Source organism: Apium graveolens, chromosome 5, assembly GCF_009905375.1.
Source record: "Apium graveolens cultivar Ventura chromosome 5, ASM990537v1, whole genome shotgun sequence".
NCBI classification, from domain to species: domain Eukaryota; kingdom Viridiplantae; phylum Streptophyta; class Magnoliopsida; order Apiales; family Apiaceae; genus Apium; species Apium graveolens.
The window spans coordinates 73,543,909-73,571,901 of NC_133651.1; the positions used below are offsets into that span (position 1 = coordinate 73,543,909).

General features: G+C 37.8%; 1 long non-coding RNA gene across 1 annotated transcript; it reads left to right on the forward strand.

Moving 5' to 3' along the window:
- The first annotated feature begins 535 nt into the window (after positions 1 to 535).
- Positions 536 to 27,887, forward strand: LOC141724175 (uncharacterized). Its single transcript, XR_012576521.1, has 4 exons — positions 536 to 683; positions 756 to 1,084; positions 1,689 to 1,798; positions 27,639 to 27,887. It is a non-coding gene; the product is annotated as an uncharacterized LOC141724175 (long non-coding RNA).
- Positions 27,888 to 27,993: the final 106 nt, after the last annotated feature.

Here is a 27,993-nt window from a genome sequence, read left to right on the forward strand (position 1 = left end):
ACTGAAGACAGGAAGTTATCAGAACTTAAGCCATCAGGACTTACATCAGTACTTAAGTGCGGATACACTTTAGGGATGAAAAGCGGCTGATTTACAGGAGAGGATCTGGATTAAACAAAAGAAGATATGCTTGGAGAGTTATACAGCTAAAGGACTACAGTAGATAATCACTGATTGATATATTTTAGGAAACAGAACATATCATATCAATTAGGAGATATCTTGTAACTGTTTAGTATATAAAAACAGATTAGGGTTTACACTATATGTGTTATCATTCACGAGAATATTTTTCATTGTAACCCTAGCAGTTCTTAGTGATATCATACATCACTGAGAAAGTAGATTAAACCTACTGTAACAGAGTTTGATATATTGAATAAACTTGTATTCTGTTACATACTTGTGTTTATAATCGAATTGATTGTAGATACTATATATAGTATCATTGAGGCCTAACATGGTAATATTTTTCGTTAAAGCTTATATCTGGGAAATACTATAATAGTTCACTAATTAAGGTGTTATATTGGGCATTTTAAGGGCTACAGTTCGTGGTTCCTTTATTCAATGTAGCAAACGAGAAAGTGAGGGCGACCTAAGATTTTTCTGACAAGGTAAAGGATGGAGGAGCGGAGACTGTTGAAGCATTCTTTGTAAAAATTCTTTACGGAACTTGCAAGGTATATCTTGTGGGAAATGTAGATTTGATTGTGTGCATAATATTCTTATCTAATACTTAGCGCGTTTCCCAGTGTTAGATATTCTACATTATAGGCGTGTCGATGGAGAGGGCGCGTCGAGGGATGAGCACGATAGAGATATTTAATACGGATATTAGTTTGCCTTGGGCTGACCAGTATCGGATTTAAAGTTAAACTATGATGGCCTAGCACTTACCCTCCAACTCCCTACTCTCTGCTTAGCAACGAATAAACACTACTCGCTTCTAATACTATTTTGGGTTGTAAAAGAAGAGTTTCCCCATGAGCCGAATGATGCCTCTGCTCCGGATGAAAATAACATGAATAGTTCATCCGATGAGAATCGTAGGACTTCTGATGTTGGGGAACAAATCCTACAGGTATATTTCAGCTTTCCCGACTATTTTAAACATCATTATTACTCTCTGTAGTTTGTAATGACTCAGGATCAATTAAACACAGTGGAAAAGGAATGAGCTTTGTATTTTGTAGTGACTCAATATCAATTAAACACAGTGGAAGAGGAATGAGCGGCAGATAATTTTTTTCACGTTCTTGGAGGAGATCTAATGTTTCAGATTCTAAAATAATTCACCTTTGAAATATTAAAAAAAGTTCACTCTATTCACTTCCAGTGCTATGCAGTTCTGCTTAGATTCTTGAATGACAACATCAAAACATTTATATTATGAAAATAAGATCATTGTATGTTATTGTATATTGCGGACTACATGTTTTTAAATGCAACTTGGTGAGGTTTTCATAGAGAATATACTTCTGTTTTTCCTCATAGTTATCTCCAACTTCGAGAAATGGCAGGATATAGAAAACAATTTAGTGTCCAATATATCATACTCAAACTTACAATTAATCAAGTTTTAGAGATATATATTAATATGTATATATCTATTATTATATGATGAAGATTTAAAAAATAGGGTCTCATTTAATATTTACTTATAATACAACTTCGGGTTGAAGCAGGAGGTTCGCCCCATGAGGAGACAGATCTGGTGCTTTGGATGAAAATAGTGGAAATAGTGCTTCGGATGACAATCTTGGAACTTCTTATGCTGTGCGATCAAATCCCAGAGGTGTGTACTTTTATATACCTTGCTCTTTTATAATTTCATCAGTTTAAAAACATGCAAGGAAGCTCTACAGTTTGTATTGGCCGGGGTATCAGGAAAACCATAAATCAGAGGGAAGGAAATAGGAGATATATAAAATTACCCTTTATATTTTTAAATAAATGGGCTTTGAGATGTAAAGAATTGATAGAGATTTTTAAAAGTAAGTTGAAGGAAAAACTTACTTTAATCACTTCCACCTCCATGTGGTGAAGCTTCATTCTTGGATAATAGCATGTGAATGTTTATGTGATTGAAATAAGATCACTCTGTAATTGTATCTTTTTGGCAAGGTATATATAATCGTAACTTAATATAATATTTTCATAAGGGATTTATCTTAGTTTTATCTCGTGCTAACTGATTTCTGGATTTGAGTAATGGAACGCCAAAAGATACAAATTAGTCAAACACAAGAACAATTAATCAATTTTTTAAAACATGTTAATATATAAGATAAAATTTGTAATAGTAGTGGTCTCACTGGAGTTGGTGCTTCTCCGTTCGAAAGTTCGGTCTATGTGGCATTAGTGGACCTATATATTTAACTTATACTAAACGGATTAGGGAGAGAATTTATGGTAGGGAGATACCATATCCCCCTTCCAGAAAATGAGAGCCCAAGTCCTTGGGGGTAAAACCAATTTTTCTAAGTCATGGGACTAAAAACCTCTAGATTCGGAAGTGCGTGGTTTGAATTTATAAGTTGAAATGGTTTTATATTGCGTCTTACTCTGTTTGTTGCTAATGGAGCTAGGACCTTGGCCATTTAGGTCATAAGAGAGTGGAACTGTCCATTACATCGTGTATGCGCATTCTAAATCCTAGAGATATATGTACATGTAGACTGTAAAACTCGCCAAACTCTTCGCCTCTAGATTTGAGGAAAGTAGTCGAAGATATCCTTGAATGTATGTTCAATTGCTGAATAGACATAATCACATATTAAATTAGTAATTCGGATTACAATATTGCTCTATGCATTTGATCTAAAATGTTGAATATTACTTGTCACTGACTTGACTATATCTAACAGGTATCCATTTAATAGACCAAATTCACTTATAACTACTTACGACATGCTATTGGATTAAGAGCATCTTCAACACACTTTATTCAAGCTCTTAACTCAAAAATTAAGGAGGGAAAATCAAAATATTGCTCCATTAGACTCTTTAAACTCACTCTTAACTTTAAGAGTTGAATCTCCCTCCTCAATTTTAAGAACCCCATTTCACTCTTAACTATTATTTTATTAAATATTTTTAACAACACTATCTTTCTCTTTCCACTTTTGTTTTTTGTGGATTCAAGATATTTTTACTAATAAAAAAATAGATTAAGGAGTCAATTTAAAAAGCATTCTTAGAGATGAGGACATATTAAATCACTAAGAGCCAATAATTTATATTATTTATAAGAGTTAGCTAGGAGCCTGTTGAAGATGCTCTAAGGACTACTTAGTAACGAAACAACTGCTTCACGAGCAACCTAAAACAGGAGAAAAATGAAACTAATTCGTCAATAATTATAATTACTCTGAATTATTAATCAAAAAGTCAAAAATAAAGGATTGAATAGCCTATATTGCTTCTTGTCTCGGGAAAAAGAACAGGCCATGGCATATGACTTGGCCACTCCCATGCAAGTCTTTTTTGGACTCGGTGCTTTGTACTTATTGAGGTTGCTGAGAAAATTCTTGTGTTGTGGATGATGCACGAGCTAGATACTTACGAGCTTACTCTTCGAATTACATTCACAGATGATAATTATGAAAAAACAGCAAGCCTATGCACCGTGATCAGATGTAAAATAGGACTCCATGATGTGTATTGTACTTGAAACTTAATACAGAATTAAGCTTATAGAAGATATTTTCCTTGAATCCCTGATCTAATAACTAAATTGTTGTTAATATTTCAAGTCATGATATGCAAACACACTTCTTTTGGATTCTTATGTGATATGAGGCATTTATTGTATTTGCGTATGGTTTTGTACATGTCACACCCCCTTCTTAAAATAGAAGGGAAATATTACTTAAAATCCATAAACCTGCAAACAGACACTAATATATTTCTAACAATAATTAAACAGTCTAAAATCTCCAAAATGTCTAAACCAAATATATAAATGCTGAAATCTCTAATAAGTAATTATGTCTAAATAATGATAGAAGTCTGAAATCCTAAGAACGAAATAAAGGGAGCTCTCCATTCACACAGTCCCAGATCCCCCTAAGCACCTGCCAGAAAAAGAATACGGCATGAGCCAAACGCCCAGTACGGATTTGGAATACAATTTATAAAACAAAAGATCAGAAATAAATAATCAGCAATTTATAATAAAACAATAATTTTTAAAATAAGTAAGGCTGAAGCAACGAAGGGTTAGGATATTTCATACCGAGATCAGAACATATACAAATACACACATCATAGGGTACCTAATGCGTGCAACAGAATGGATAACGTGTACGGCATATACAACGTCACCATAAATCAAATCACAAATCAAACTCTGGGTGCACCCACGTATCCTGAACAAATATCAAATGCGCAAAAGCTCCTCCCAAGAGCTAACAGAAGGATACGCCGTGACCAATCACACTATCACGGAAGTGTCATGTCACTGGTGCCGCAATGACATGGCTGTAGTACCCCTACAGCTGGTTAACTCGGTATACCCTAAATCACACTAAGGGTTCAAAATAAATATTCTCGCAAAATTTAAAACTCACCTGAGACAAATGATACAAATTTCCAAAGCAGGTGGGTGTCATAAATAATTTTTAAAACCCGCGTAAACAGATATCTAAATTTTTCAAAATCAAATTTTAAAACAATTTTCGGAAGTTAAAACGGTCAAAGCAAATATTAACGGAATGAACAGAAAGTAAAACGGAATGAATCAAATAAATATAATGGACAAGAGAAGGAGCGCTGAATAAAAGGGGACAGAATCCGTACCTTAAATATAGAAAACTCTAATACTAACGAAATTCGTAAATAATCCGCTATACTCCCGGCCCGCGATCTGATTACAAAAATATAATTTTTATTAATAGAGTTCCTTCTTAAATTAATTAACCGTTAATCAAAAGTAAAATTTGCATCAATATTTTTATTTCACGGTTCTTAAATTCACATCATGTTATTGACACTAAAAACCAGAAACTATATTGTTATTATATTTATAACATAAGCATTATACAAAGCTAACCTGATAAGTACCACCAAGCTATCCAATTTAATAATATATACACCGGTTGACAAATTAGTTATTATTGTTCATCTTTTAAAATCATTAAATAAGTAAAGAATAATTATGAAACTAATAGTACAGTTGAGCAGGTACATGTACACCAATGGCAATTAACATATATAAGATCAACTTAAATTATAACTAATATTTAATAGTACAGAAGTAGTGAACATAACTCACAGAAATCATAATTCTATAAAAATAATTTGATTAACTCTAATCGCCAACAACTTAAACTAATATACTTTAATCATTCTAATTGTAATTAAATAATAGCTCACATATAATTTAAATTATTAAATTAACATGAAAAGCATCAACTCAGTTGGCAAAACATATGTATAAATTATTAGTATAAATGGTGGTTAACGCCAATTAACACTATAATAAAATAATAAATAATTAAATAAATTACATAATCAAGTACATCCAAATTGATTATAATAAAAAAATTACCGGAGTATGTCTTTACCAGTTAGACACCAACAAGACTTGATCTAATAACAAGGTCATAGTGATCACAGGCCTAGCAATCATTGGATCAATAAAATAATTATTGTCTTAACTAATAAAGTATACATGAATTTGAATACCTGTTTTGCTTTCTCTGTTTTGCTTCACCTCCCTCTGTTTCGCCTCACCTCTCTCTCTCTTTCTATGCAGCCGTACCTTTGTTTAGGGTTTTTTTTTATTAGCCTCCGTGTATGTAAACAATAACCGAGTATGCCAATATATATATAGTGCACTAAATATCCCAGCCTTATATAATTAGAATTTTAATAACCAACTAAACAACTTCTTTTTCTTTTCTAATTAGTAAATATTAAAATCACTTATTCTAATTCTAATCTCATTATTATTATTATTATTATTATTATTATTATTATTACTATAAAATTCACGTATATCACATACATACCCGCTTAAAAAGGATTCCGTCCCCGGAAATAAACGAAACTAAATAGTCGTACCTGAATCAAATAAATGCGGATATTTTTCACGAATAGATTCTTCTAATTCCCAAGTAGCCTCTCTCTCCGAATGATTTTTCCACAAAACTTTCACAAACGGAATAGTGTTCTTTCTCAAAACTCGTTCCTCTCGAGCTAAGATAGCCTCAGCTTCTTCCTCGCACGAAAGGTCCTCTCTAATCTTATGCAATGGATAATGAACTACGTGTAGTGGATGATATTTGTAGCCCCTCAAAACTGACACATGAAACACATTATGTACATGAGATAGTTGTGGTGGCAACGCAACTCTATAAGATACTTCCCCTACTTTCTCTATAACGTCAAAAGGGCCAACATATCTCGGACTAAGCTTTCCCTTCATACCAAAACGCTTCACACCCTTACAAGGAGACACCTTCAAGAACACATGATCACCTGGCTCAAATCCACCAAACTTCCGATGTTGATCCGCATAACTCTTTTGACGAGATCGAGCTTCCTTTAAACTTTCTTTAACTTTCTCCACCTTCTCATTAGTGATTCTAACTAGCTCTGGTCCTTCAATGACTCTCTCTCCAACCTCATCCCAACAAGATGGTGCTCTACACCTCCTACCATATAAAGCCTCAAATGGTGGCATACCAATACTCGCGTGCCAGCTATTATTGTACGCAAACTCAACAAGATACAAATATTTATCCCAATCACCTGTCCACTCTAACGCGCAAGCCCTCAACATATCCTCCAATGTCTGAATCGTCCTCTCTGACTGTCCATCGGTCTGCGGATAATAAGCTGTACTGAAATTAAGCCTCGTACCCCAAGCTTGCTGGAATCCCTTCCAAAAACGCGATGTAAACCTCGTATCTCTGTCAGAAACTATCGACACAGGCACACCATGAAGCCTAACAATATCTCGCTGAAAAATCTCTGCCAACTCATGAATAGGAGTAGTCTCTCTAATAGGCAAGAAGTGAGCGGACTTAGTAAGTCTATCAACCACCACCCATATGACATCGTTCTTCTTGAAAGTCCTCGGCAAATGAGTCACAAAATCCATAGTAATGTTTTCCCACTTCCAAACTGGAATATCTAGCTGCTGCAACAATCCACTAGGCCTCTGATGGTCTATCTTCACTTGTTGACATGTAAGACATTTTCCCACAAATTCTGCTATATCTCCCTTCATTCCACTCCACCAAAAGTGCTTCTTCAAATCCCTATACATCTTGGTGGAACCTGGATGAATAGAAAATGAAGAACTATGAGCCTCCTTCAAAATTTCCTCACGAATCGTCGGGTCTGCGGGCACGCACAATTTTCCACCCAACCATATCACGCCCTCATCATCAACACGAAAGTGTTTTTGCTTTCCACCTGCCACCTCGGATCTAATAGCTTCCAAACCTGTATCACTCTTCTGAGCTTCTTTAACCCTTGAAACAAGATTCGGTTCCACTTTCAAATTTGCAATGCTACCACTTGATCCTCTAACATACAACTCAACACCCAAGCGCTCCAAATCTGAAATAAGGTGCGGCTGAGTAATGAGAGATGCAACACTCCCCAAGTTCTTCCTACTAAGAGCATCTGCCACTACATTCGCCTTCCCCGGATGGTACTGAATATTTGCATCATAATCCTTAAGAAGTTCAAGCCACCTCCGCTGCCTCATGTTAAGCTCCTTCTGAGTAAAGATGTCACAAGTCTCTCCATAAAGATAGTGTCTCCAGATTTTCAAAGCAAAGACCACTGCTGCTAACTCCAAGTCATGGGTGGGATAATTCACCTCATTTGGTTTAAGCTGCCTAGAAGCGTAAGAAATCACTTTCCCATGTTACATAAGAACACACCCCAATCCTCTCTTAGAAGCATCACTATACACCTGAAAATCTCCACTCCCTGATGGCAACACAAGTATTGGAGCTGACACCAACCTCTTCTTTAACTCTTGAAAGCTCTTCTCACGATCATCATTCCACTCGAACTTAATTCCCTTCCTCATTAGCTGAGTCAATGGTAAAGCTATGGAAGAGAAACCTTCCACAAAACGCCTGTAGTAGCCTGCCAAACCCAAGAAACTCCTTACCTCCGTCACATTGCTAGGTCTGGGCCAATTAGTAATAGCCTCGACTTTCGCAGGATCCAACTCAATGCCCCTACCAGATACAACATGCCCCAAGAATGCCACTTCCTCCAACCAGAATTCACACTTGGAAAATTTCGCAAACAACTTCCTCTCCCTCAAAATTTCAAGTACAGTACGTAAATGCTCCTCATGCTCCTCTCTGCTCCTAGAGTATATCAAGATATCATCGATGAAGACCACCACGAATTTATCCAGATAATCATAAAAGACCTGATTCATCAAATCCATAAATACCGCTGGTGCATTCGTCAACCCAAAGGACATCACGAGAAACTCATAATGACCATAACGAGTGCGAAATGCAGTCTTCGGAATGTCTTCCTCCCTAACTCGTAACTGATGGTAAGCAGATCTCAAATCTATCTTCGAAAAGTACTTCGCCCCTTGTAACTGATCAAACAAGTCATCAATGTGTGGCAAAGGATACCTGTTTCTGACAGTCACCTTATTCAACTCCCTGTAGTCAATGCACAACCTCATGGAACCATCCTTCTTCTTTACAAACAGCACAGGAGCGCCCCAAGGAGACACACTTGGCCTAATAAATCCTCTATCCAACAACTCTTGCAACTGCTCCTTCAATTCTTGCAACCCAAGTGGTGCCATTCGATAAGGCGCCTTAGAAATAGGCTCGGCACCTGGAACAAGTTCAATAGTAAACTCCACCTCTCTATGTGGTGGCAAACCTGGTAGCTCGTCGGGGAACACATCTTCATACTCCTTCACAACTGGATAATTCTCGATGCGAGGTTCATCCTTCGATGTATCCTTCACGAAAGCAAGGTAGCCATCACAGCCCTTAGACAACAATTTACTCGCCTTTAGAGCAGAAATTAACTTAACATCCCCCTTCGGCTGAGACCCTTGGTATACAAATTCTGGTTTATCTGCATCCCCAAAGATCACCCTTTTTCCTTGACAATCAATTGTGGCACGATGTTCACTCAACCAATCCATACCCAAGATAACATCAAAGTCATGCATCTCCATCGGAAGCAAGTTAACCTTATACAGCTAAACCTCTTTAAAGTAATAGGGTCGGGACCAAGAAAAAATATTACTTTAGCGAATTTATTACTTTACCGGGAGTAAAAATACATTGTGTCCATTATATTGGAACCGGAGAAAAATATTATTTTAGCGAGGTTATTACTTTATCGATTATTACTTCATTGAGGTTTAAGTGTAATTTCTATCTCCAACAGCTATCGGACACTCTCGATACACATCAGAAATAACAACAGAATTCCCCATCGGGGTAGAAATAGACATATGAGGATATAATAATGAAGGTGCAACGTCAAGATGACGAACAAACGATAAAGACACAACATAATGGGTTGAACCAGTATCAAATAACACATAAGCATCACGTCTACCAACAAGAAGTGTTCCTGAAACGGTACCTGAATTAGCTGCTGCCTGATTTGCCGTCAATGCAAACACTCTGGCTGTAGGATTCTGCTGACTGCCATTGCCACTACCACCGCCAGTTCCTCCTCCACCAGGGTTGCGTGACACTGTACAATCCTTTGCCCTATGGGACATGCTACCACACAAGAAACAAGCCCCAGTCTGTCTATAACAAGCTCTACCCGGATGATGTCTACCACATGTAGCACAAGGAGCCACTGGAATCATATTGGGGTTTCCCCCATACACTGAGTAACGGCTCTGTCCCTGCTGACGATTCTGCCACTGTCTAGGCTGCTTCTGTCGCTGAAACTGCTGATTCTGATTCTGACCAACATACTGATTCCGGCCATGGAATGACTGACCACCCCTATTCTGATTCTGTCCGCGCCACTGTCCCTGCGGACCATTCTGACCTCCATACCACTGTCTACCCTGTGCAAAACCCTGATCATCCCTAGTCCTCTTACTACCACTGTTAGACCTGGAAGTCCTGAAATCTATGCGCTCCTTCTCAACATCCTTTGTTGCATCAGCCGCCTCTGCCACATTATCAAATTTAAAAGAAATTATGGAACCCCTCAGATGAGACTTCAACCCCCATTTAAATTTATCAGCCTGCTGCGCAGCAGTCCCTGCAATTGTCCCAGCAAATCCAGCCAGCCTTATAAACCTCGCCATATAATCAGTAATGCTCTCATCCTGGTGCTGCATAATAGAATGAAACTCCCTCAAATAAGCCTCCCTATCAGCATTAGAGAAGTACTGCTCATAGAATACTTCCTTGAATCCCTGCCATTCCAAAGCCTCTGCATACTGCTCCCCTCTAGTAGCTTTCACTCCTCTCCACCATCTTTGAGCATCACCCTCCAACTTATACACAGCTAACCTGACCTTCTGAATCTCATCACAACCTAGTGCATCAAAAATCTTTTCGAGATGAACAATCCAATTTTCAGCATCAATAGGAGTCGGTGCTGCACTAAAAGAGTCTGGTTTCTGCTTCACAAACCTCTCCAACCATACAAACGGCTCCAGCTGATGGCCCTGACCATTCTGATTCTGATTCCCATTGCCATTCTGATTTCTGTGTCCATTTTGATTTCCCTCTCCATTCTGATTTCCTTCTCCATTATGATTTCCCTCTCCATTCTGATTTCCTTGGTTTGCCAAAGCCTGCTGTACAGCCTGAGCCACTGCTTGCCCTATCATCTCAGTAAGCTGAGCGGGGTCAATATGAAAAGGATCACGTCTAGGAGGCATCTACAATATAAGATAGCGAACGAATGAAGATTACGAGAATAAATATGATGAAGTAGTTATAAACAGATTTTAGAATGATGAAGCAGAATTAAATGATAAGGAGCAGAATGAACTAAAATTAAATTAAGCAACCAATCCTATCGTCTATCCAAACTCACAGGTTAACCTAAGTAGGCTTTCTACAAGAAAGAACCTAAGCTCTGATGCCATCTCTGTCACACCCCCTTCTTAAAATAGAAGGGAAATATTACTTAAAATCCATAAACCTGCAAACAGAGCACTAATATATTTCTAACAATAATTAAACAGTCTAAAATCTCCAAAATGTCTAAACCAAATATATAAATGCTGAAATCTCTAATAAGTAATTATGTCTAAATAATGATAGAAGTCTGAAATCCTAAGAACGAAAGAAAGGGAGCTCCCATTCACACAGTCCCAGATCCCCCTAAGCACCTGCCAGAAAAAGAATACGGCATGAGCCAAACGCCCAGTACGGATTTGGAATACAATTTATAAAACAAAAGATCAGAAATAAATAATCAGCAATTTATAATAAAACAATAATTTTTAAAATAAGTAAGGCTGAAGCAACGAAGGGTTAGGATATTTCATACCGAGATCAGAACATATACAAATACACACATCATAGGGTACCTAATGCGTGCAACAGAATGGATAACGTGTACGGCATATACAACGTCACCATAAATCAAATCACAAATCAAACTCTGGGTGCACCCACGTATCCTGAACAAATATCAAATGCGCAAAAGCTCCTCCCAAGAGCTAACAGAAGGATACGCCGTGACCAATCACACTATCACGGAAGTGTCATGTCACTGGTGCCGCAATGACATGGCTGTAGTACCCCTACAGCTGGTTAACTCGGTATACCCTAAATCACACTAAGGGTTCAAAATAAATATTCTCGCAAAATTTAAAACTCACCTGAGACAAATGATACAAATTTCCAAAGCAGGTGGGTGTCATAAATAATTTTTAAAACCCGCGTAAACAGATATCTAAATTTTTCAAAATCAAATTTTAAAACAATTTTCGGAAGTTAAAACGGTCAAAGCAAATATTAACGGAATGAACAGAAAGTAAAACGGAATGAATCAAATAAATATAATGGACAAGAGAAGGAGCGTTGAATAAAAGGGGACAGAATCCGTACCTTAAATATAGAAAACTCTAATACTAACGAAATTCGTAAATAATCCGCTATACTCCCGGCCCGCGATCTGATTACAAAAATATAATTTTTATTAATAGAGTTCCTTCTTAAATTAATTAACCGTTAATCAAAAGTAAAATTTGCATCAATATTTTTATTTCACGGTTCTTAAATTCACATCATGTTATTGACACTAAAAACCAGAAACTATATTGTTATTATATTTATAACATAAGCATTATACAAAGCTAACCTGATAAGTACCACCAAGCTATCCAATTTAATAATATATACACCGGTTGACACATCAGACAACAAATTAGTTATTATTGTTCATCTTTTAAAATCATTAAATAAGTAAAGAATAATTATGAAACTAATAGTACAGTTGAGCAGGTACATGTACACCAATGGCAATTAACATATATAAGATCAACTTAAATTATAACTAATATTTAATAGTACAGAAGTAGTGAACATAACTCACAGAAATCATAATTCTATAAAAATAATTTGATTAACTCTAATCGCCAACAACTTAAACTAATATACTTTAATCATTCTAATTGTAATTAAATAATAGCTCACATATAATTTAAATTATTAAATTAACATGAAAAGCATCAACTCAGTTGGCAAAACATATGTATAAATTATTAGTATAAATGGTGGTTAACGCCAATTAACACTATAATAAAATAATAAATAATTAAATAAATTACATAATCAAGTACATCCAAATTGATTATAATAAAAAAATTACCGGAGTATGTCTTTACCAGTTAGACACCAACAAGACTTGATCTAATAACAAGGTCATAGTGATCACAGGCCTAGCAATCATTGGATCAATAAAATAATTATTGTCTTAACTAATAAAGTATACATGAATTTGAATACCTGTTTTGCTTTCTCTGTTTTGCTTCACCTCCCTCTGTTTCGCCTCACCTCTCTCTCTCTTTCTATGCAGCCGTACCTTTGTTTAGGGTTTTTTTTTATTAGCCTCCGTGTATGTAAACAATAACCGAGTATGCCAATATATATATAGTGCACTAAATATCCCAGCCTTATATAATTAGAATTTTAATAACCAACTAAACAACTTCTTTTTCTTTTCTAATTAGTAAATATTAAAATCACTTATTCTAATTCTAATCTCATTATTATTATTATTATTATTATTATTATTACTATAAAATTCACGTATATCACATACATACCCGCTTAAAAAGGATTCCGTCCCCGGAAATAAACGAAACTAAATAGTCGTACCTGAATCAAATAAATGCGGATATTTTTCACGAATAGATTCTTCTAATTCCCAAGTAGCCTCTCTCTCCGAATGATTTTTCCACAAAACTTTCACAAACGGAATAGTGTTCTTTCTCAAAACTCGTTCCTCTCGAGCTAAGATAGCCTCAGCTTCTTCCTCGCACGAAAGGTCCTCTCTAATCTTATGCAATGGATAATGAACTACGTGTAGTGGATGATATTTGTAGCCCCTCAAAACTGACACATGAAACACATTATGTACATGAGATAGTTGTGGTGGCAACGCAACTCTATAAGATACTTCCCCTACTTTCTCTATAACGTCAAAAGGGCCAACATATCTCGGACTAAGCTTTCCCTTCATACCAAAACGCTTCACACCCTTACAAGGAGACACCTTCAAGAACACATGATCACCTGGCTCAAATCCACCAAACTTCCGATGTTGATCCGCATAACTCTTTTGACGAGATCGAGCTTCCTTTAAACTTTCTTTAACTTTCTCCACCTTCTCATTAGTGATTCTAACTAGCTCTGGTCCTTCAATGACTCTCTCTCCAACCTCATCCCAACAAGATGGTGCTCTACACCTCCTACCATATAAAGCCTCAAATGGTGGCATACCAATACTCGCGTGCCAGCTATTATTGTACGCAAACTCAACAAGATACAAATATTTATCCCAATCACCTGTCCACTCTAACGCGCAAGCCCTCAACATATCCTCCAATGTCTGAATCGTCCTCTCTGACTGTCCATCGGTCTGCGGATGATAAGCTGTACTGAAATTAAGCCTCGTACCCCAAGCTTGCTGGAATCCCTTCCAAAAACGCGATGTAAACCTCGTATCTCTGTCAGAAACTATCGACACAGGCACACCATGAAGCCTAACAATATCTCGCTGAAAAATCTCTGCCAACTCATGAATAGGAGTAGTCTCTCTAATAGGCAAGAAGTGAGCGGACTTAGTAAGTCTATCAACCACCACCCATATGACATCGTTCTTCTTGAAAGTCCTCGGCAAATGAGTCACAAAATTCATAGTAATGTTTTCCCACTTTCAAACTGGAATATCTAGCTGCTGCAACAATCCACTAGGCCTCTGATGGTCTATCTTCACTTGTTGACATGTAAGACATTTTCCCACAAATTCTGCTATATCTCCCTTCATTCCACTCCACCAAAAGTGCTTCTTCAAATCCCTATACATCTTGGTGGAACCTGGATGAATAGAAAATGAAGAACTATGAGCCTCCTTCAAAATTTCCTCACGAATCGTCGGGTCTGCGGGCACGCACAATTTTCCACCCAACCATATCACGCCCTCATCATCAACACGAAAGTGTTTTTGCTTTCCACCTGCCACCTCGGATCTAATAGCTTCCAAACCTGTATCACTCTTCTGAGCTTCTTTAACCCTTGAAACAAGATTCGGTTCCACTTTCAAATTTGCAATGCTACCACTTGATCCTCTAACATACAACTCAACACCCAAGCGCTCCAAATCTGAAATAAGGTGCGGCTGAGTAATGATAGATGCAACACTCCCCAAGTTCTTCCTACTAAGAGCATCTGCCACTACATTCGCCTTCCCCGGATGGTACTGAATATTTGCATCATAATCCTTAAGAAGTTCAAGCCACCTCCGCTGCCTCATGTTAAGCTCCTTCTGAGTAAAGATGTCACAAGTCTCTCCATAAAGATAGTGTCTCCAGATTTTCAAAGCAAAGACCACTGCTGCTAACTCCAAGTCATGGGTAGGATAATTCACCTCATTTGGTTTAAGCTGCCTAGAAGCGTAAGAAATCACTTTCCCATGTTGCATAAGAACACACCCCAATCCTCTCTTAGAAGCATCACTATACACCTGAAAACCTCCACTCCCTGATGGCAACACAAGTATTGGAGCTGACACCAACCTCTTCTTTAACTCTTGAAAGCTCTTCTCACGATCATCATTCCACTCGAACTTAATTCCCTTCCTCATTAGCTGAGTCAATGGTAAAGCTATGGAAGAGAAACCTTCCACAAAACGCCTGTAGTAGCCTGCCAAACCCAAGAAACTCCTTACCTCCGTCACATTGCTAGGTCTGGGCCAATTAGTAATAGCCTCGACTTTCGCAGGATCCAACTCAATGCCCCTACCAGATACAACATGCCCTAAGAATGCCACTTCCTCCAACCAGAATTCACACTTGGAAAATTTCGCAAACAACTTCCTCTCCCTCAAAATTTCAAGTACAGTACGTAAATGCTCCTCATGCTCCTCTCTGCTCCTAGAGTATATCAAGATATCATCGATGAAGACCACCACGAATTTATCCAGATAATCATGAAAGACCCGATTCATCAAATCCATAAATACCGCTGGTGCATTCGTCAACCCAAAGGACATCACGAGAAACTCATAATGACCATAACGAGTGCGAAATGCAGTCTTCGGAATGTCTTCCTCCCTAACTCGTAACTGATGGTAACCAGATCTCAAATCTATCTTCGAAAAGTACTTCGCCCCTTGTAACTGATCAAACAAGTCATCAATGCGTGGCAAAGGATACCTGTTTCTGACAGTCACCTTATTCAACTCCCTGTAGTCAATGCACAACCTCATGGAACCATCCTTCTTCTTTACAAACAGCACATGAGCGCCCCAAGGAGACACACTTGGCCTAATAAATCCTCTATCCAACAACTCTTGCAACTGCTCCTTCAATTCTTGCAACTCAAGTGGTGCCATTCGATAAGGCGCCTTAGAAATAGGCTCGGCACCTGGAACAAGTTCAATAGTAAACTCCACCTCTCTATGTGGTGGCAAACCTGGTAGCTCGTCGGGGAACACATCTTCATACTCCTTCACAACTGGATAATTCTCGATGCGAGGTTCATCCTTCGATGTATCCTTCACGAAAGCAAGGTAGCCATCACAGCCCTTAGACAACAATTTACTCGCCTTTAGAGCAGAAATTAACTTAACATCCCCCTTCGGCTGAGACCCTTGGTATACAAATTCTGGTTTATCTGCATCCCCAAAGATCACCCTTTTTCCTTGACAATCAATTGTGGCACGATGTTCACTCAACCAATCCATACCCAAGATAACATCAAAGTCATGCATCTCCATCGGAAGCAAGTTAACCTTATAATTTCTATCTCCAACAGCTATCGGACACTCTCGATACACATCAGAAATAACAACAGAATTCCCCATCGGGGTAGAAATAGACATGTGAGGATATAATAATGAAGGTGCAACGTCAAGATGACGAACAAACGATAAAGACACAACATAATGGGTTGAACCAGTATCAAATAACACATAAGCATCACGTCTACCAACAAGAAGTGTTCCTGAAACGGTACCTGAATTAGCTGCTGCCTGATTTGCCGTCAATGCAAACACTCTGGCTGTAGGATTCTGCTGACTGCCATTGCCACTACCACCGCCAGTTCCTCCTCCACCAGGGTTGCGTGACACTGTACAATCCTTTGCCCTATGGGACATGCTACCACACAAGAAACAAGCCCCAGTCTGTCTATAACAAGCTCTACCCGGATGATGTCTACCACATGTAGCACAAGGAGCCACTGGAATCATATTGGGGTTTCCCCCATACACTGAGTAACGGCTCTGTCCCTGCTGACGATTCTGCCACTGTCTAGGCTGCTTCTGTCGCTGAAACTGCTGATTCTGATTCTGACCAACATACTGATTCCGGCCATGGAATGACTGACCACCCCTATTCTGATTCTGTCCGCGCCACTGTCCCTGCGGACCATTCTGACCTCCATACCACTGTCTACCCTGTGCAAAACCCTGATCATCCCTAGTCCTCTTACTACCACTGTTAGACCTGGAAGTCCTGAAATCTATGCGCTCCTTCTCAACATCCTTTGTTGCATCAGCCGCCTCTGCCACATTATCAAATTTAAAAGAAATTATGGAACCCCTCAGATGAGACTTCAACCCCCATTTAAATTTATCAGCCTGCTGCGCAGCAGTCCCTGCAACTGTCCCAGCAAATCCAGCCAGCCTTATAAACCTCGCCATATAATCAGTAATGCTCTCATCCTGGTGCTGCATAATAGAATGAAACTCCCTCAAATAAGCCTCCCTATCAGCATTAGAGAAGTACTGCTCATAGAATACTTCCTTGAATCCCTGCCATTCCAAAGCCTCTGCATACTGCTCCCCTCTAGTAGCTTTCACTCCTCTCCACCATCTTTGAGCATCACCCTCCAACTTATACACAGCTAACCTGACCTTCTGAATCTCATCACAACCTAGTGCATCAAAAATCTTTTCGAGATGAACAATCCAATTTTCAGCATCAATAGGAGTCGGTGCTGCACTAAAAGAGTTTGGTTTCTGCTTCACAAACCTCTCCAACCATACAAACGGCTCCAGCTGATGGCCCTGACCATTCTGATTCTGATTCCCATTGCCATTCTGATTTCTGTGTCCATTTTGATTTCCCTCTCCATTCTGATTTCCTTCTCCATTATGATTTCCCTCTCCATTCTGATTTCCTTGGTTTGCCAAAGCCTGCTGTACAGCCTGAGCCACTGCTTGCCCTATCATCTCAGTAAGCTGAGCGGGGTCAATATGAAAAGGATCACGTCTAGGAGGCATCTACAATATAAGATAGCGAACGAATGAAGATTACGAGAATAAATATGATGAAGTAGTTATAAACAGATTTTAGAATGATGAAGCAGAATTAAATGATAAGGAGCAGAATGAACTAAAATTAAATAGAACACCCATCCTATCGTCTATCCAAACTCACAGGTTAACCTAAGTAGGCTTTCTACAAGAAAGAACCTAAGCTCTGATGCCATCTCTGTCACACCCCCTTCTTAAAATAGAAGGGAAATATTACTTAAAATCCATAAACCTGCAAACAGAGCACTAATATATTTCTAACAATAATTAAACAGTCTAAAATCTCCAAAATGTCTAAACCAAATATATAAATGCTGAAATCTCTAATAAGTAATTATGTCTAAATAATGATAAAAGTCTGAAATCCTAAGAACGAAATAAAGGGAGCTCCCATTCACACAGTCCCAGATCCCCCTAAGCACCTGCCAGAAAAAGAATACGGCATGAGCCAAACGCCCAGTACGGATTTGGAATACAATTTATAAAACAAAAGATCAGAAATAAATAATCAGCAATTTATAATAAAACAATAATTTTTAAAATAAGTAAGGTTGAAGCAACGAAGGGTTAGGATATTTCATACCGAGATCAGAACATATACAAATACACACATCATAGGGTACCTAATGCGTGCAACAGAATTGATAACGTGTACGGCATATACAACGTCACCATAAATCAAATCACAAATCAAACTCTGGGTGCACCCACGTATCCTGAACAAATATCAAATGCGCAAAAGCTCCTCCCAAGAGCTAACAGAAGGATACGCCGTGACCAATCACACTATCACGGAAGTGTCATGTCACTGGTGCCGCAATGACATGGCTGTAGTACCCCTACAGCTGGTTAACTCGGTATACCCTAAATCACACTAAGGGTTCAAAATAAATATTCTCGCAAAATTTAAAACTCACCTGAGACAAATGATACAAATTTCCAAAGCAGGTGGGTGTCATAAATAATTTTTGAAAACCGCGTAAACAGATATCTAAATTTTTCAAAATCAAATTTTAAAACAATTTTCGGAAGTTAAAACGGTCAAAGCAAATATTAACGGAATGAACAGAAAGTAAAACGGAATGAATCAAATAAATATAATGGACAAGAGAAGGAGCGCTGAATAAAAGGGGACAGAATCCGTACCTTAAATATAGAAAACTCTAATACTAACGAAATTCGTAAATAATCCGCTATACTCCCGGCCCGCGATCTGATTACAAAAATATAATTTTTATTAATAGAGTTCCTTCTTAAATTAATTAACCGTTAATCAAAAGTAAAATTTGCATCAATATTTTTATTTCACGGTTCTTAAATTCACATCATGTTATTGACACTAAAAACCAGAAACTATATTGTTATTATATTTATAACATAAGCATTATACAAAGCTAACCTGATAAGTACCACCAAGCTATCCAATTTAATAATATATACACCGGTTGACACATCAGACAACAAATTAGTTATTATTGTTCATCTTTTAAAATCATTAAATAAGTAAAGAATAATTATGAAACTAATAGTACAGTTGAGCAGGTACATGTACACCAATAGCAATTAACATATATAAGATCAACTTAAATTATAACTAATATTTAATAGTACAGAAGTAGTGAACATAACTCACAGAAATCATAATTCTATAAAAATAATTTGATTAACTCTAATCGCCAACAACTTAAACTAATATACTTTAATCATTCTAATTGTAATTAAATAATAGCTCACATATAATTTAAATTATTAAATTAACATGAAAAGCATCAACTCAGTTGGCAAAACATATGTATAAATTATTAGTATAAATGGTGGTTAACGCCAATTAACACTATAATAAAATAATAAATAATTAAATAAATTACATAATCAAGTACATCCAAATTGATTATAATAAAAAAATTACCGGAGTATGTCTTTACCAGTTAGACACCAACAAGACTTGATCTAATAACAAGGTCATAGTGATCACAGGCCTAGCAATCATTGGATCAATAAAATAATTATTGTCTTAACTAATAAAGTATACATGAATTTGAATACCTGTTTTGCTTTCTCTGTTTTGCTTCACCTCCCTCTGTTTCGCCTCACCTCTCTCTCTCTTTCTATGCAGCCGTACCTTTGTTTAGGGTTTTTTTTTATTAGCCTCCGTGTATGTAAACAATAACCGAGTATGCCAATATATATATAGTGCACTAAATATCCCAGCCTTATATAATTAGAATTTTAATAACCAACTAAACAACTTCTTTTTCTTTTCTAATTAGTAAATATTAAAATCACTTATTCTAATTCTAATCTCATTATTATTATTATTATTATTATTATTATTATTATTACTATAAAATTCACGTATATCACATACATACCCGCTTAAAAAGGATTCCGTCCCCGTAAATAAACGAAACTAAATAGTCGTACCTGAATCAAATAAATGCGGATATTTTTCACGAATAGATTCTTCTAATTCCCAAGTAGCCTCTCTCTCCGAATGATTTTTCCACAAAACTTTCACAAACGGAATAGTGTTCTTTCTCAAAACTCGTTCCTCTAGAGCTAAGATAGCCTCAGCTTCTTCCTCGCACGAAAGGTCCTCTCTAATCTTATGCAATGGATAATGAACTACGTGTAGTGGATGATATTTGTAGCCCCTCAAAACTGACACATGAAACACATTATGTACATGAGATAGTTGTGGTGGCAACGCAACTCTATAAGATACTTCCCCTACTTTCTCTATAACGTCAAAAGGGCCAACATATCTCGGACTAAGCTTTCCCTTCATACCAAAACGCTTCACACCCTTACAAGGAGACACCTTCAAGAACACATGATCACCTGGCTCAAATCCACCAAACTTCCGATGTTGATCCGCATAACTCTTTTGACGAGATCGAGCTTCCTTTAAACTTTCTTTAACTTTCTCCACCTTCTCATTAGTGATTCTAACTAGCTCTGGTCCTTCAATGACTCTCTCTCCAACCTCATCCCAACAAGATGGTGCTCTACACCTCCTACCATATAAAGCCTCAAATGGTGGCATACCAATACTCGCGTGCCAGCTATTATTGTACGCAAACTCAACAAGATACAAATATTTATCCCAATCACCTGTCCACTCTAACGCGCAAGCCCTCAACATATCCTCCAATGTCTGAATCGTCCTCTCTGACTGTCCATCGGTCTGCGGATGATAAGCTGTACTGAAATTAAGCCTCGTACCCCAAGCTTGCTGGAATCCCTTCCAAAAACGCGATGTAAACCTCGTATCTCTGTCAGAAACTATCGACACAGGCACACCATGAAGCCTAACAATATCTCGCTGAAAAATCTCTGCCAACTCATGAATAGGAGTAGTCTCTCTAATAGGCAAGAAGTGAGCGGACTTAGTAAGTCTATCAACCACCACCCATATGACATCGTTCTTCTTGAAAGTCCTCGGCAAATGAGTCACAAAATCCATAGTAATGTTTTCCCACTTCCAAACTGGAATATCTAGCTGCTGCAACAATCCACTAGGCCTCTGATGGTCTATCTTCACTTGTTGACATGTAAGACATTTTCCCACAAATTCTGCTATATCTCCCTTCATTCCACTCCACCAAAAGTGCTTCTTCAAATCCCTATACATCTTGGTGGAACCTGGATGAATAGAAAATGAAGAACTATGAGCCTCCTTCAAAATTTCCTCACGAATCGTCGGGTCTGCGGGCACGCACAATTTTCCACCCAACCATATCACGCCCTCATCATCAACACGAAAGTGTTTTTGCTTTCCACCTGCCACCTCGGATCTAATAGCTTCCAAACCTGTATCACTCTTCTGAGCTTCTTTAACCCTTGAAACAAGATTCGGTTCCACTTTCAAATTTGCAATGCTACCACTTGATCCTCTAACATACAACTCAACACCCAAGCGCTCCAAATCTGAAATAAGGTGCGGCTGAGTAATGAGAGATGCAACACTCCCCAAGTTCTTCCTACTAAGAGCATCTGCCACTACATTCGCCTTCCCCGGATGGTACTGAATATTTGCATCATAATCCTTAAGAAGTTCAAGCCACCTCCGCTGCCTCATGTTAAGCTCCTTCTGAGTAAAGATGTCACAAGTCTCTCCATAAAGATAGTGTCTCCAGATTTTCAAAGCAAAGACCACTGCTGCTAACTCCAAGTCATGGGTAGGATAATTCACCTCATTTGGTTTAAGCTGCCTAGAAGCGTAAGAAATCACTTTCCCATGTTGCATAAGAACACACCCCAATCCTCTCTTAGAAGCATCACTATACACCTGAAAACCTCCACTCCCTGATGGCAACACAAGTATTGGAGCTGACACCAACCTCTTCTTTAACTCTTGAAAGCTCTTCTCACGATCATCATTCCACTCGAACTTAATTCCCTTCCTCATTAGCTGAGTCAATGGTAAAGCTATGGAAGAGAAACCTTCCACAAAACGCCTGTAGTAGCCTGCCAAACCCAAGAAACTCCTTACCTCCGTCACATTGCTAGGTCTGGGCCAATTAGTAATAGCCTCGACTTTCGCAGGATCCAACTCAATGCCCCTACCAGATACAACATGCCCCAAGAATGCCACTTCCTCCAACCAGAATTCACACTTGGAAAATTTCGCAAACAACTTCCTCTCCCTCAAAATTTCAAGTACAGTACGTAAATGCTCCTCATGCTCCTCTCTGCTCCTAGAGTATATCAAGATATCATCGATGAAGACCACCACGAATTTATCCAGATAATCATGAAAGACCCGATTCATCAAATCCATAAATACCGCTGGTGCATTCGTCAACCCAAAGGACATCACGAGAAACTCATAATGACCATAACGAGTGCGAAATGCAGTCTTCGGAATGTCTTCCTCCCTAACTCGTAACTGATGGTAACCAGATCTCAAATCTATCTTCGAAAAGTACTTCGCCCCTTGTAACTGATCAAACAAGTCATCAATGCGTGGCAAAGGATACCTGTTTCTGACAGTCACCTTATTCAACTCCCTGTAGTCAATGCACAACCTCATGGAACCATCCTTCTTCTTTACAAACAGCACAGGAGCGCCCCAAGGAGACACACTTGGCCTAATAAATCCTCTATCCAACAACTCTTGCAACTGCTCCTTCAATTCTTGCAACTCAAGTGGTGCCATTCGATAAGGCGCCTTAGAAATAGGCTCGGCACCTGGAACAAGTTCAATAGTAAACTCCACCTCTCTATGTGGTGGCAAACCTGGTAGCTCGTCGGGGAACACATCTTCATACTCCTTCACAACTGGATAATTCTCGATGCGAGGTTCATCCTTCGATGTATCCTTCACGAAAGCAAGGTAGCCATCACAGCCCTTAGACAACAATTTACTCGCCTTTAGAGCAGAAATTAACTTAACATCCCCCTTCGGCTGAGACCCTTGGTATACAAATTCTGGTTTATCTGCATCCCCAAAGATCACCCTTTTTCCTTGACAATCAATTGTGGCACGATGTTCACTCAACCAATCCATACCCAAGATAACATCAAAGTCATGCATCTCCATCGGAAGCAAGTTAACCTTATAATTTCTATCTCCAACAGCTATCGGACACTCTCGATACACATCAGAAATAACAACAGAATTCCCCATCGGGGTAGAAATAGACATATGAGGATATAATAATGAAGGTGCAACGTCAAGATGACGAACAAACGATAAAGACACAACACAATGGGTTGAACCAGTATCAAATAACACATAAGCATCACGTCTACCAACAAGAAGTGTTCCTGAAACGGTACCTGAATTAGCTGCTGCCTGATTTGCCGTCAATGCAAACACTCTGGCTGTAGGATTCTGCTGACTGCCATTGCCACTACCACCGCCAGTTCCTCCTCCACCAGGGTTGCGTGACACTGTACAATCCTTTGCCCTATGGGACATGCTACCACACAAGAAACAAGCCCCAGTCTGTCTATAACAAGCTCTACCCGGATGATGTCTACCACATGTAGCACAAGGAGCCACTGGAATCATATTGGGGTTTCCCCCATACACTGAGTAACGGCTCTGTCCCTGCTGACGATTCTGCCACTGTCTAGGCTGCTTCTGTCGCTGAAACTGCTGATTCTGATTCTGACCAACATACTGATTCCGGCCATGGAATGACTGACCACCCCTATTCTGATTCTGTCCGCGCCACTGTCCCTGCGGACCATTCTGACCTCCATACCACTGTCTACCCTGTGCAAAACCCTGATCATCCCTAGTCCTCTTACTACCACTGTTAGACCTGGAAGTCCTGAAATCTATGCGCTCCTTCTCAACATCCTTTGTTGCATCAGCCGCCTCTGCCACATTATCAAATTTAAAAGAAATTATGGAACCCCTCAGATGAGACTTCAACCCCCATTTAAATTTATCAGCCTGCTGCGCAGCAGTCCCTGCAACTGTCCCAGCAAATCCAGCCAGCCTTATAAACCTCGCCATATAATCAGTAATGCTCTCATCCTGGTGCTGCATAATAGAATGAAACTCCCTCAAATAAGCCTCCCTATCAGCATTAGAGAAGTACTGCTCATAGAATACTTCCTTGAATCCCTACCATTCCAAAGCCTCTACATACTGCTCCCCTCTAGTAGCTTTCACTCCTCTCCACCATCTTTGAGCATCACCCTCCAACTTATACACAGCTAACCTGACCTTCTGAATCTCATCACAACCTAGTGCATCAAAAATCTTTTCGAGATGAACAATCCAATTTTCAGCATCAATAGGAGTCGGTGCTGCACTAAAAGAGTCTGGTTTCTGCTTCACAAACCTCTCCAACCATACAAACGGCTCCAGCTGATGGCCCTGACCATTCTGATTCTGATTCCCATTGCCATTCTGATTTCTGTGTCCATTTTGATTTCCCTCTCCATTCTGATTTCCTTCTCCATTATGATTTCCCTCTCCATTCTGATTTCCTTGGTTTGCCAAAGCCTGCTGTACAGCCTGAGCCACTGCTTGCCCTATCATCTCAGTAAGCTGAGCAGGGTCAATATGAAAAGGATCACGTCTAGGAGGCATCTACAATATAAGATAGCGAACGAATGAAGATTACGAGAATAAATATGATGAAGTAGTTATAAACAGATTTTAGAATGATGAAGCAGAATTAAATGATAAGGAGCAGAATGAACTAAAATTAAATAGAACACCCATCCTATCGTCTATCCAAACTCACAGGTTAACCTAAGTAGGCTTTCTACAAGAAAGAACCTAAGCTCTGATGCCATCTCTGTCACACCCCCTTCTTAAAATAGAAGGGAAATATTACTTAAAATCCATAAACCTGCAAACAGAGCACTAATATATTTCTAACAATAATTAAACAGTCTAAAATCTCCAAAATGTCTAAACCAAATATATAAATGCTGAAATCTCTAATAAGTAATTATGTCTAAATAATGACAGAAGTCTGAAATCCTAAGAACGAAATAAAGGGAGCTCTCCATTCACACAGTCCCAGATCCCCCTAAGCAGCTGCCAGAAAAAGAATACGGCATGAGCCAAACGCCCAGTACGGATTTGGAATACAATTTATAAAACAAAAGATCAGAAATAAATAATCAGCAATTTATAATAAAACAATAATTTTTAAAATAAGTAAGGCTGAAGCAACGAAGGGTTAGGATATTTCATACCGAGATCAGAACATATACAAATACACACATCATAGGGTACCTAATGCGTGCAACAGAATGGATAACGTGTACGGCATATACAACGTCACCATAAATCAAATCACAAATCAAACTCTGGGTGCACCCACGTATCCTGAACAAATATCAAATGCGCAAAAGCTCCTCCCAAGAGCTAACAGAAGGATACGCCGTGACCAATCACACTATCACGGAAGTGTCATGTCACTGGTGCCGCAATGACATGGCTGTAGTACCCCTACAGCTGGTTATCTCGGTATACCCTAAATCACACTAAGGGTTCAAAATAAATATTCTCGCAAAATTTAAAACTCACCTGAGACAAATGACACAAATTTCCAAAGCAGGTGGGTGTCATAAATAATTTTTGAAAACCGCGTAAACAGATATCTAAATTTTTCAAAATCAAATTTTAAAACAATTTTCGGAAGTTAAAACGGTCAAAGCAAATATTAACGGAATGAACAGAAAGTAAAACGGAATGAATCAAATAAATATAATGGACAAGAGAAGGAGCGCTGAATAAAAGGGGACAGAATCCGTACCTTAAATATAGAAAACTCTAATACTAACGAAATTCGTAAATAATCCGCTATACTCCCGGCCCGCGATCTGATTACAAAAATATAATTTTTATTAATAGAGTTCCTTCTTAAATTAATTAACCGTTAATCAAAAGTAAAATTTGCATCAATATTTTTATTTCACGGTTCTTAAATTCACATCATGTTATTGACACTAAAAACCAGAAACTATATTGTTATTATATTTATAACATAAGCATTATACAAAGCTAACCTGATAAGTACCACCAAGCTATCCAATTTAATAATATATACACCGGTTGACAAATTAGTTATTATTGTTCATCTTTTAAAATCATTAAATAAGTAAAGAATAATTATGAAACTAATAGTACAGTTGAGCAGGTACATGTACACCAATGGCAATTAACATATATAAGATCAACTTAAATTATAATTAATATTTAATAGTACAGAAGTAGTGAACATAACTCACAGAAATCATAATTCTATAAAAATAATTTGATTAACTCTAATCGCCAACAACTTAAACTAATATACTTTAATCATTCTAATTGTAATTAAATAATAGCTCACATATAATTTAAATTATTAAATTAACATGAAAAGCATCAACTCAGTTGGCAAAACATATGTATAAATTATTAGTATAAATGGTGGTTAACGCCAATTAACACTATAATAAAATAATAAATAATTAAATAAATTACATAATCAAGTACATCCAAATTGATTATAATAAAAAAATTACCTGAGTATGTCTTTACCAGTTAGACACCAACAAGACTTGATCTAATAACAAGGTCATAGTGATCACAGGCCTAGCAATCATTGGATCAATAAAATAATTATTGTCTTAACTAATAAAGTATACATGAATTTGAATATCTGTTTTGCTTTCTCTGTTTTGCTTCACCTCCCTCTGTTTCGCCTCACCTCTCTCTCTCTTTCTATGCAGCAGTACCTTTGTTTAGGGTTTTTTTTTTATTAACCTCCGTGTATGTAAACAATAACCGAGTACGCCAATATATATATAGTGCACTAAATATCCCAGCCTTATATAATTAGAATTTTAATAACCAACTAAACAACTTCTTTTTCTTTTCTAATTAGTAAATATTAAAATTACTTATTCTAATTCTAATCTCATTATTATTATTATTATTATTATTATTATTATTATTATTATTATTATTATTATTACTATAAAATTCACGTATATCACAGTACAATAATATCATAATTACTAATTTGGATTTCTCTATATAAACACATACAATTAATTATAGTGTAATTCCAATACTTTTCTGCATTTTCTTCTGCTGCTTGAATGTGAGTTTTAATATGATTGTACCCATACATGCTTCATGTAACTTGTTTTTTGGTGACATGTACAACTACTGGACTACCCAGGATCGCGTTGTCTACGTCAAAGCATTGACATAAAGAAGAGGGGTTACGTGAGTTGCTTAATTTATTTGTATTTCAGATTTAGATATGTGCCCTTGCGCATAGATTTTCAGTACTCTTGTATCATAACAATCATTGATGCAGAATAAATTTTACTTGATAAACGTTTTTCCTTTTGTGGAAATAGTTTAGCTTGATAAACACAACTCAAGAGTGTTTGATTCACCAAACATTATATATGAGTTCGTCTTTCTTATAATTTACTGCTGCCTTCACATTATTATCAAGCTTGGTCCCTTTAAAAGTGCATGATAGATCTCCTATACCTTAACACATAAAATGCAAACCTTTGAATGAG